The following is an 11,352-nucleotide window of genomic DNA, read 5'->3' as shown; positions in this document are numbered from 1 at the left end:
TTATGTGTCAGTAATATTGATTGAATCCATGTAATTATCTGGTTACTAAATACATGTGTCGGTGTGTGGTTCCATCTTATTAAAATCATGGCCTTTCATTATTGACAAAACTATAGCCTTAAACGATCACGATAACTATAAGGTTATGGCATGAAAAGCAATAATGTTTTTTTTAATGTGTATATTGGTTTTGATTTTAATTTCCTTCGTGATCTTTGGGTATATATTTCTTCACAATAACATAACTAATATATCCAGACGAGTATAAAGGTGACTTTATATTGCAAAGTCTATTAAGCTTTCGTAATTTATGACTACAATAGAAATGTATCAATCTATGTTTTAAAATTGCGTAATAAATTGCAGTTTGGATATTCGCCTTGAAAAACGAGCTTCTTATGTATATGTAAGTGTAATATATTTATTTAAATTGATATTAAGTCAACAATCGTTGTAATTTACGACGGAATAATAATACATGATTTAGATATCACTCGATTCGTTGCTATTTCGTTGTTTAACCCATTCATGCCTAGTGGACTCTCCCATCCTTCTAAATTGGGTCAATTTATTACCAAAATTAGGGATGTCTAGTATATTTATTTCTATATTTAGAATATTTCTTACAGAAATTCCTTCAAGCAAACAGTGTAGACCCTGATGAGACGCCGCATTATGCCAATGCCTTTTTTCTAGACGCTCGGCATAAATGGGTTAATAACTTTACTTTCAAAAAGAATAGGTTTGCTTTGCGATAAACGACTTTGACAAAGAATGCGATATTCAATCTAAATTTGGTATCTTTTACCTTTTTCTTCAAAACATCTATAAACATAGTCGTTATTTGTATGCACGGCTCACCTGTTGGAAAACCACTCTGTTTTATTTGAAAAATAATTTCTGTGTAATTTAATGTTATTTTTCTGTATTCACAAAACATTAAATTGCATTATTTAATCATTGTTTCAGATATAGAATATTACCTTAATAAACATGTCAACACAATATGTCTACACAAACTTTACATGTTTTCAGTGTCAGTGCTGTATTAGGTAAATATGTCGTACCAAATATAGATTTAAAACAACACAATCTTTATCCGTTACTATCGTATCAAGCGTTACGCTCGAACGGAGCATAAACACAATATCATTGCTTTAAACGTTCCAAAGCCTACCACGAACCATGATGCCTTAATATGATCACATTACTTTTAAAGTAGATTAGATAAATCGCAAATAGTTAAACGTTCAGTATTGTTTAAAAAAAACCTGTTATAGTAAAAATAAGACAAAATATGAAAATCCATTTATAACATGACCTACGATCCAGGAGTGAAATAACGTAATGCTCAATTTTGTTTATTACACGGGTGTTATTACACTAGTTATATAACTGTGAAATGACGTCATTTTTGTGACTAAATGACGTCATTATTCCAGCGAATTTCTTCAGTTAAACTCTTTTACAATGTGAATAAAAAGGTGAAAAGAGCATAAAATAAAGAGAAAATGTGTTGGCCATGTTATAAATAGAATCTTAGATTCGTGGTCATTTTGTATTGAATTTATTAAACTCGTCATCTAAATAAAGATAAAAACTCGGCAAGCCTCGCTTTATCTTTATTTAGATGACTCGTTTAATAAATTCAATACAAAACGACCACTCATGCAAGATCCTATATATCTTAACCATTTAATAACATAAAAATTTAATAATAAAGACGCATTCAAGAAAGCGTGCATGTATAAATACACATAAATGTTGCGATAAAATTTGTCTCTAAGTATTAAATAAACAATATCCTGTATGTATTGACTACGGAAGAGTATAATGATCAACATTTATAACCATTATCGAAGAATTATTTATTATCTTGTACCTCTTTTTTTCTACCACTTTACATGTCGTTTATAAATAGCTATACAACTAACCGCCGTACAGTTTATATTAATAAAACATGAAACTATTTCACCAATTTCTACAATTTACATAATAAATAATCACATTATTCTTATTTGATGTTTTTTTTTATTAAAAAAATAACCAAGAAAATACTTCATCAACGTATGTAAATACGTGGATCAGATATATAAAAAAAATCAAAGTTTTAATAAAAATACAGTTCATTTACATATAAAGTCGCATTTTCGGGAATGTTCAAACATTCAAGATAACGCATGTTCTAATTTTAACAACCTAAATAATATGCATCCTTCATTTTGCGATACCTTTATATGACATCTATATTTATTTACACTACATACAACTATTATCAATACAATGGAAACATTCCCATCACTATTCAATACCTTTTGAGACTTGGTTGATGTACATTTTACAAAATATTGTATTAAAAGCTATATGTAATTTGACGATGAGTGAATCAAATAAGCAAACACAATTATATAACCATTCCTTCCGGTTTTACGATTAATAAATTCATTTATTGTATATCATAGATTTTGTGAGCTCACTATATTCTTCCGTAACCTTTCAGTACAAGTAAATTAATTGTTTTACTTCATAGTGAGATGAGGTTAAATTTCAAACGTAATTTTATACTTGTTAACTAGTCTAGAAGTAGCAGTTTATTAATATTAACCGATTAGGCCTGTTACCAAACACAATAATTTTATATCTAACAATAAATTGAAAGTATCTGAAAAAAAATCAGCTTGGCTTAATAATAGAACATGACAAATCGTGTGTACACTTGGTTTAATTACTGATGAATTAGTATAAATGTAATATATACTAAGGTCATTTGAGTTTTGTGAGGATTATGAGAGATCGGTAAGATAAAATTTGCATTGTTGAATACAGCTGACCAAATCGCTTTATCGGCAAGATGTTGAAACGACGCTGTTAATAACGACTAAACCAGGCAATTAAGAAAACAACGTAATGCAATTTGAATAGTAAGGATTAATAAAGAATGGTAGCAATGTGTCAGCTCAAAGGATTTGTATAATGAAAAACCGGATTTATTACGTGAGTTGTCGTAACATGAATTGCATATGTCTGGACTGAGTAGGACCTTAGCAAGTTTAAACCTGTCGATCGCATTGAAACCACGTCCTATGATTATTTGAGTCGGGTTCTAAGAAAACTGGGCATGATGAATGTGCGTAAACTGTTGTCTCAGATTAGCCTGTGCAGTCTGCACAGGCTAATCTGGGACGACACTTTCCGCTTTCATGACATTTTTCGTATAAGTGAAGTCTTTTCTGAGCAAAAATCCAATTAAGGCGGAAAGTGTCGTATCTGATTAGCCTGTGCGAACTGCACAGGCTAATCTGGGACAAAACTTTACGCACATGCATTATTCCCAATTTTCTCAGAACAAGACACATTTTCATAAGGTTATGCACTCCTTCTTGTTTGTATGACATTGTGTCAAATGTCTATACTATATTGATATAAATGTGGCAAACAAAATGTTGCAGGTGGTGGTATCTAATTGTCACTGTGTTAAATGAGATGTGTATAAAATAAATCAATTAAAATTATTATATTCTATATTTCCAATTACAATGTAACATGCAAAGTAATTCATCAATTGTGTATTGATCATGAATTATCTTTGAACACTTCCCATCATGTTATGTTAATTCAAAACAGCACTGTTTGGCGATATATGTGGCTATGTTGGATGCTTCCTTTCAACTGATTTTGAGTGCACAGGTATATAACACAATTCGATCGTTTACTACAACGTATTGCAAAACGCAAGTGACATATTGCTTATAATCCCTATAAGCAGTGACATATTGCTTAAAATCCCTATACGCGTTGTTATGTATTCAATTGGAGACCATCGTTCATACATCCTGTTTGACAGTTCAATAAAACACGTTTAAGATCAAGATCTTTTCATGGTACAGGTAGTGTGTGTCTTGTATAGTTTTTTAAGACATTAAAAGGGTAAATTGGAGAATTTTGTGGTAATAATATCTTCATTACGTCAAAATATTAAGGATGCATTTCTCAAATGTGGAGTCTGGCATCAGTAACAATACACGCCATTTACTGATTGGTCCAGCGTCTGACATCAGTAACAATACACGCCATTTACTGATTGGTCCAGAGTCTCGCATCAGTAACAATACACGCCATTTACTGATTGGTCCAGAGTCTTGCATCAGTAACAATACACGCCATTTACTGATTGGTCCAGAGTCTTGCATCAGTTACAATACACGCCATTTAATTATTGGTCCAGAGTCTGGCATCATTAACAATACATGCCATTTACTGATTGGTCCAGAGAACTAGCAAAATGTTGTACATTTAAAACAATGAACATTCTCGAATTGCTTAATTTTACTTTCTACTGCTTAAATAATGAAATACCAGTTCATTACCATTGAAAGTTACATAGAAACCATAGAAAAGCATGAACTGCTCGAAATCGTATTGTGAAGGTTTCGTTATTGACATATATTTTTATTAGGACCAAGCAGTCGTTTTTAATGTGCACATCACTGTTCGAGAAAATATAATTTACCTACATATGTAATGTAAAACCTACGCGATCGTAATGACGGTACTGAAAATCTAATTAACTATCGGTGAGATGTTTAAAAATATATATTGTAAATAATTACGATGACAGTGTGCGTGTGTGTGCATGTGTCATTTATACCGCTAGCGTTGCGGTTGACACACGTAAGAGTATTATTTCTTATCCAAAGCAAACATGTCCCCAAATCATCGAATTCAAAATGAAACATTTGCTCAATTGTTTGCTGTGTTGATCCTTAATTACTTTTCATAATATTTGTGTCTGTATAAATATTCATAAACTGTTGAAATCGGTTCGTGTTCGCTAGATTTGTACATTTATGAAGAATTATGTCATTGAATGGAGAGTTATCAGTCACTTTGTAATGTTTATTTAAACTAATGTGTTATACGAATATTATCAAGAAAAACAGTCGCATGTGTGTAAGCATGAATTCAATAATCGAGAAATAAACGTGTTTTTTTGCTTTGACACTTTAAAGATGTTTAGGTATTCAATATTTTCTCATTAATGTAATACCTTCATTTGCCTAATCTGTTTCCAGTCCAGCAAAAACAAAAAGTATACTACTTAAACAAACGTTAATCCCAATATATCAGTGGCACGCGAACGAGATTATGTGTTAGCCACAGAGTAATATAATCCGTTTAATATCTAATTGAACGTTGAACTTTTAAAATAAGCTTAATTAAATATTTATTGCCAACATATTAGATTGATTTATTTTATGGAAACAGGCCAAAGTATATCGTTTGTATGGTATTTTTAATTTAAAGACAATTTCATGAGTAATTGAAACACACGAATAAATTAACTAACATTTAGAAACGTGCAATAATAACATTAATAATTTCGTAATCGTTTACAAACTATTTGTATGGTAAATTCGTTTAACAGCGTGATACCCGACATAGCATTAACATACAAACAATTACGATGGACATTACTTCACCCATGGTGCATGCAAAGCCAGTGATGTATACAGCCTATTTAAACCTTTGGCTAGGCACATAACTATTTAGAGAACATTTAATTCTAAATACAATTAAAATGTAAGACAACGGTATCTATAATGACAAATTTCTCAGGTAGCGAATACATTTCAAAATGTATTGAAAGCGTCTACATGAACCGAAGATTGACACAAAGTTACAATTATTTCAGTTTGACAGATCTATATCGATCGACAATATGTTTTTTAAAGGAAATCCTCTTAAGTTTATTTTCGTTTCTACGCGGCATGACTTCAACCACTCTGTCGAATTCCTATGAGCAGTTTGTAATTACGGTAGGCGGACAATTAGTCTTCTTTACATATATTAAAGCATATCTTAAAATTAAACCGCGAACTTTACGTTTGAATTGAACAGAATTGTGTACTTCTAGCATAAGTGTTAAATAGTAATGATTGGTAGTTCGAAGTGTTTTAGCAAGATTTAGAGGGAAAAGTGTGTATCATATGTTTACTGTGTCAGCAGGTTATTGCATTTAGAAAATGCAATAGCCAAGCCATTTTGTAAGCATGAGTTCTAGTTCTAGTATGTTTCACCTCACTTAGATGAAATTTATTTATCTATGAAGTTTCATATTTGTACCTGTGACAGTTTTCGAAATATGCACTGGATGAGAAACACGACGGGCGAGAGAACGGCTAGACGGGCAACCTGATTACAGTTTTTAAAAGACATACTTTTTATTACTATTACAAGTAAATGTGTCGTAATTTATGCAAACTTTAGTATCAACCAGTTATCTCTATACTATATTTGAATTCTGAGCTTAATTAATTAACGGTTTGGTTGTGACTTGCTAGCTATTAAGAGTTTTTGAAGATAAAATTAACGCATACCTGCACTCTAGCTTCCGATAGATCTACTTTTTCTGCAATCTGTTCGCGGAGGGTGCAATCCGGGTAGTGTGTGTGCCGAAACACCGTCTCCAGTTCGCGCAGTTGTTCAGAGGAAAAAGTAGTCCGGTTGCGTCTTTGCTTCTTATGATGGGAGAATACATCGTCATCGTCTTCCTCCGCGTCTTCATCTGTGCATAGGATTTAGATTTTTATTATGCAGATAAATTTATGCAATAAAATGGCCATTAGTGTGTGTTTAATGCGATAAAAGCGATCAATAAACCTATCGTTTTGGAGTTTCGATAAGTACAAAAACAAATGATGGCAATTGTATGAGGTGTTTCAAAACACGCATCAGAATAACAACATATTCGCCTTCCCACAACACCTTACTCTTTTCGTCAAGTTTGATTCTTACTTAAAATTATATAATGCATGTATGTGTATGTTGTGCAACGTTTAGGAAACTATACTCCATACTTTTCCGCTGGTTAAAAACAAAACATCATTTAAGGTACATGACTAAACTTCAATGTCGTCGGCCGCCATATTCATCAATGCAAATGTACGATATATATAGTTTATGAAGGTGCACATTTATGCAAATAAATGCAAAGTAAAGGCAGATGAAACAGTCGTAAGCGTTAGTTTGATAACTAATAAAATAACAGGCGTAGTAAATATTTGGCTTCACTGCAAAATATTGTTAAGGAGTCGTCCATAGGCCAAATGTTTGCTAGGTTGCGCATTAATTGTGCTTATTACAGTGTCTTAGAATGCCTGGAACTATTTTTTTAAAGAACACTAAGTCAATTATTAGTACCAAAATAACTCTCTTTCTTTGTGTGTGTCTGTCTACACAAAAATCTCTTGTCGTGGTTGACTTGAGAGTCAATCAATTGTTTGTTTGAGAAACTTGCATCGCAAGCTTAAGTTTCGTTTCGTTTATATTAGGTGATACACATGTAAGCGTATAATTTGGGTAAATGTTACTTCGAATTGGATTTAATTGTGTTCTTTTTCAAACTTAAATTATCCCTGTCACATGTAAAGACAGATACAAATGACAATACAATGGATTATTTTATAGATATATACATATGTATAATATTTACAATCTTTGATGTCCATCAAAAAGACTGAATCATAATTTGGGTTTTATTATTTATGCCTTTTAAATAATGACCATATTCATGACTGACTCAAAAAATATTCAACGATGACGAATATAATATATATCAAAATAATAAAGGTAAAGTTATACTACTTGTGAACCTCGGCAACCATTTTAGATCTCACAATGTGTGACGGAACTTGTTATATAGGTTAAATACGCTAAAAGGGGTGCTAGGATGACTGTTTTAACCTATGTACAAAACTTGCTAAATAGGCTAAATTAGGCTACATAGGATAATTTCACATACGGTGATTTGTGTTCATTGTTAACATGGTGAGAAACTGTTCAATAGTGTCGTTAATAAAATCAAAACGTTCATATATACGCATTTTTGACATAAATATATTAGCGTATAAAAATTACCTATTTTACTGTGCGTTGATGACGCGTCGTTTACAACGTCAATTTCATCTTCTTCTATAAGGTCCGAACTCTCTGACGTCAAATTCCTTAAATTCCCGTCAATGCCATTCATCTTCTTTATGTTCTTGTTAAAGTATTTCTTATTTTTGAAATATTGTCAAAATAAATATAAATCTTTTTATGAAATTGTAGCCCTTGTGGTTATAAAAAAGCAGTCTCTCAACATTACTTTATTCTTTGAAAACTAGAAAAAGAATGCAATTAGTTGAAAATGTTGAAAAAAATCAACAATTTAAAATCAGTGTAATCGGCTTATCATTGATATGCCATTGAAATGCTAGATTTGTTCGATAACTGCACAAACCGTTCCTTAAGCGGATCTCAGTAATACCTTTCGGCCAATTAGGGCGCATTAAAACGTATTAGTTTTTTTTATTATTACGCCCATTCCCAATGAGCAGACGTGGTCCATATCTGAATCGTGTGATTATCCGTGTTGATGTAAAAGCGCCGTACTATATGTCTTGTTTGAAATTTAAATAATTATATGTTGGCAAAACCCTTGCACCACTGAGTACTTTTGTAGTCTATGAATTTAAAAATAATTTTTTTTTAAATATACGAAAATTAATAATAATAATAAAATAAAATTTAAAATAATAACATTAAAAATATTTTTTTAAATAAAATTTATATTAACATATAATACAGTGTTATTTTTTTTTAATCCCTTCGTTTATTTGAAGAAAATAAACTTTTTAAGGCGAAATGTATGTCGATTAAGCTTTAACTGTCATATCATTTTGCTATAATTTCAAAGCGAATTATATTTGAATGTCAAAGATTTCGCGACACTTATTTAATCAGTTTAAATAAATATTTTATTTTGTGGTGGATTTTCTAGTAAGTTTATGTTTTTTATGTGTTTGTTCATCTGTATTGAAATAACTGCGCGATAAAGTTTTAGGATTTTGTAATAGCATTACCGTACACAACAACAGATAGGGTTGACTTTAGCAATGCTTTATAGATTATCTCAAAAGGTATCCGATGGCGATTCTTGAATTTTGTATCGGACATAAAGCAAGTTATGCAATCAAAGTGTACTTTATGTGAATTTAAATGCAAGTCGAATTAATACAATCAAAACGGTAAATATACGGTATATGAACTTTTAGTACATATACTTTTTATTAAAAATGGGATGACCGTTGACCACAGTTTAGAGTTATGTATAACGAGAATTACCACACTACTAATTACAATATATAAATATCTCACAAACAATAATTGTGTCGTGTTCTGAGAAAACTGGGCATAATGAATGTGCGTGAAGTGTCGTCCCAGATTAGTCTGTGCAGTCCGCATAATGCACTGTTTGCAAAATGTGACAGACTTACTTTTGTTTCCAGACTTCTTAAAAAAAGTCAGTACGTGCCTATGTTCAAGCAAACAACGATTTCGTGGAACAAAACGTTCAATAAATGACCGAAACGCCATGACGACTAAGTAATATATACGATATATGAAAGCTACAAATTACCTATATTCCGACATATTTAGTTTTTTGGGGTTGTCATTGATGTTTAAATTAAACGGTTGCGTGTCCTTCAAATGTATCACATTGCTCTTACCACGAAATTAAGTAGAGGGCGTATAAAGATATTTGCGTCTCCGTAAAATACCGATCAAGGAAATGTTGAAACCACACATACGTGGTTGTTTCAACTTTAATGGTCGTGCTCAAAGAGGACTCTTGTAATATTATTTTGAATTCAATGAAATGATTAAAAAAACACAAATAGTGACATTTACGTCTTTTTCGTTACTAGTTTCACGTTCATTAAGCAATTAATGTTGCCAAAATTCACGAGCTTTGTAGAAATACTTTTTGTTTCATTGATATCGGGCTCTTCTATAAAGGTTTGTTCAAAACATATATAAAAAGTATCAATAAACCAATATGAAGAAAAGCAAAATAACAAAAATGCATCTAGCAGTAGTGTGTAAGCTAATATCAACATCTATTTTCCGCATTAATATATTCATTTAGTATTTTTTTGTAGGAATATTGTTGTCGATAACAGAAGACAAATATGAATATGTCCATTATAATGGACAACTCCAACGACATAATCAAGACAGTTTGCTATGTTTCAAACTGACAGAAAATTTGAGTAAATGCATGATTTCCAACAACCAAACCGCCATACTTGCGTAATCTTGTATACGTTTGATATAGTTTAAACTGAATTGTGCACAACTGTCATGTCTATTGATCATTCTACAATACTCAATCAGAATCGATTATCGAGTATAACGATCTTGAACTCTGCAAAATATGAATAACAGTAATAAATAATAATAGTTATAGTGAACGTAATTCATGTTTAAAAAAAAACAAGAAATGCCATGTAAGTTTCATACACACTGCGTTCGAAGCAATATTTCTGTCCAAACTCATGGTATTGCTAAAACTGCTTCTGTATTTTAAGTACCAGCGACATTGGCCTTCCCTTGGCACAAACTACAATCCCAATCTAGGTCTGCATGCAAACTAGTTTTATTAAAATTGGTGATGCAAACTTAAGATATTGACCGGAAATCTCTTTTATTCAAGCCCTTTTGCGCATGACATCTCAACAATAAATTTTCAATTAGTAAAAAGATAAGATATTTTTATTTAAATAAGATTTTGTTATAAATCATTTGTATGGTATACCCTCTCTGGCAGCTTCTTTTAAGGCATTGATCTTAGTTCTCATTCTCACACTTCTTATTTCTATGTAAAGGTGGGATTTAATTATCCCTTGTACTTAACTTTTATATTGCGCACCGTTTGTTTCGATTACCTGGGTGTACTGCATATTATATGATTATTATAGTAGCGGGCGCTATCCTTAATTAGTGCATATATTACATATTAATAATACAAATAAAATTCTCTTCTAGCAAAAATACTGCTTTAGTATTACAAATACAATCAGATGCAAAACTATGTAAAAACTAGGTCACAACTAGTTACAATAAAACAAAAAACGATACTTTTAAAGTCTGCAATAAATTAAATAAATGTACTCGTATTCTGTGTTATATTCAAATAATTCGTGCGCAGTTTTGGCATGAAGTGATTTACCAATATGTTTGAAAGTTTTAATATAGCAAGCTTGCATAGAGCTATAGTTTTTTATCGCATTTCAACCAGACCTTTCAAGGACAAGGTCATTGTTATCAAAAACAAGAATTTGTTTTAGCTCGATAACTGAAGGGGTTTTGCGCTGAAATTATCCGCAGTGAAAATGCATTGAAAAATACCAACAAGCTTAGGTTTGCAAAAATAATTTGAATAAAGAAGATTTATTTATTTAAAAAGGGGGTCTTTTAGCAACTCCGTGTTTCTGGGTTATTGTGTTAAACACCGACTGATAGAATCCG

The sequence above is a fragment of the Dreissena polymorpha genome, chromosome 5, assembly GCF_020536995.1.
Source record: "Dreissena polymorpha isolate Duluth1 chromosome 5, UMN_Dpol_1.0, whole genome shotgun sequence".
Lineage (NCBI taxonomy): Eukaryota > Metazoa > Mollusca > Bivalvia > Myida > Dreissenidae > Dreissena > Dreissena polymorpha.
The sequence above is the reverse complement of the archived record's forward strand: the minus strand, read 5'-3'. Positions refer to the sequence as shown.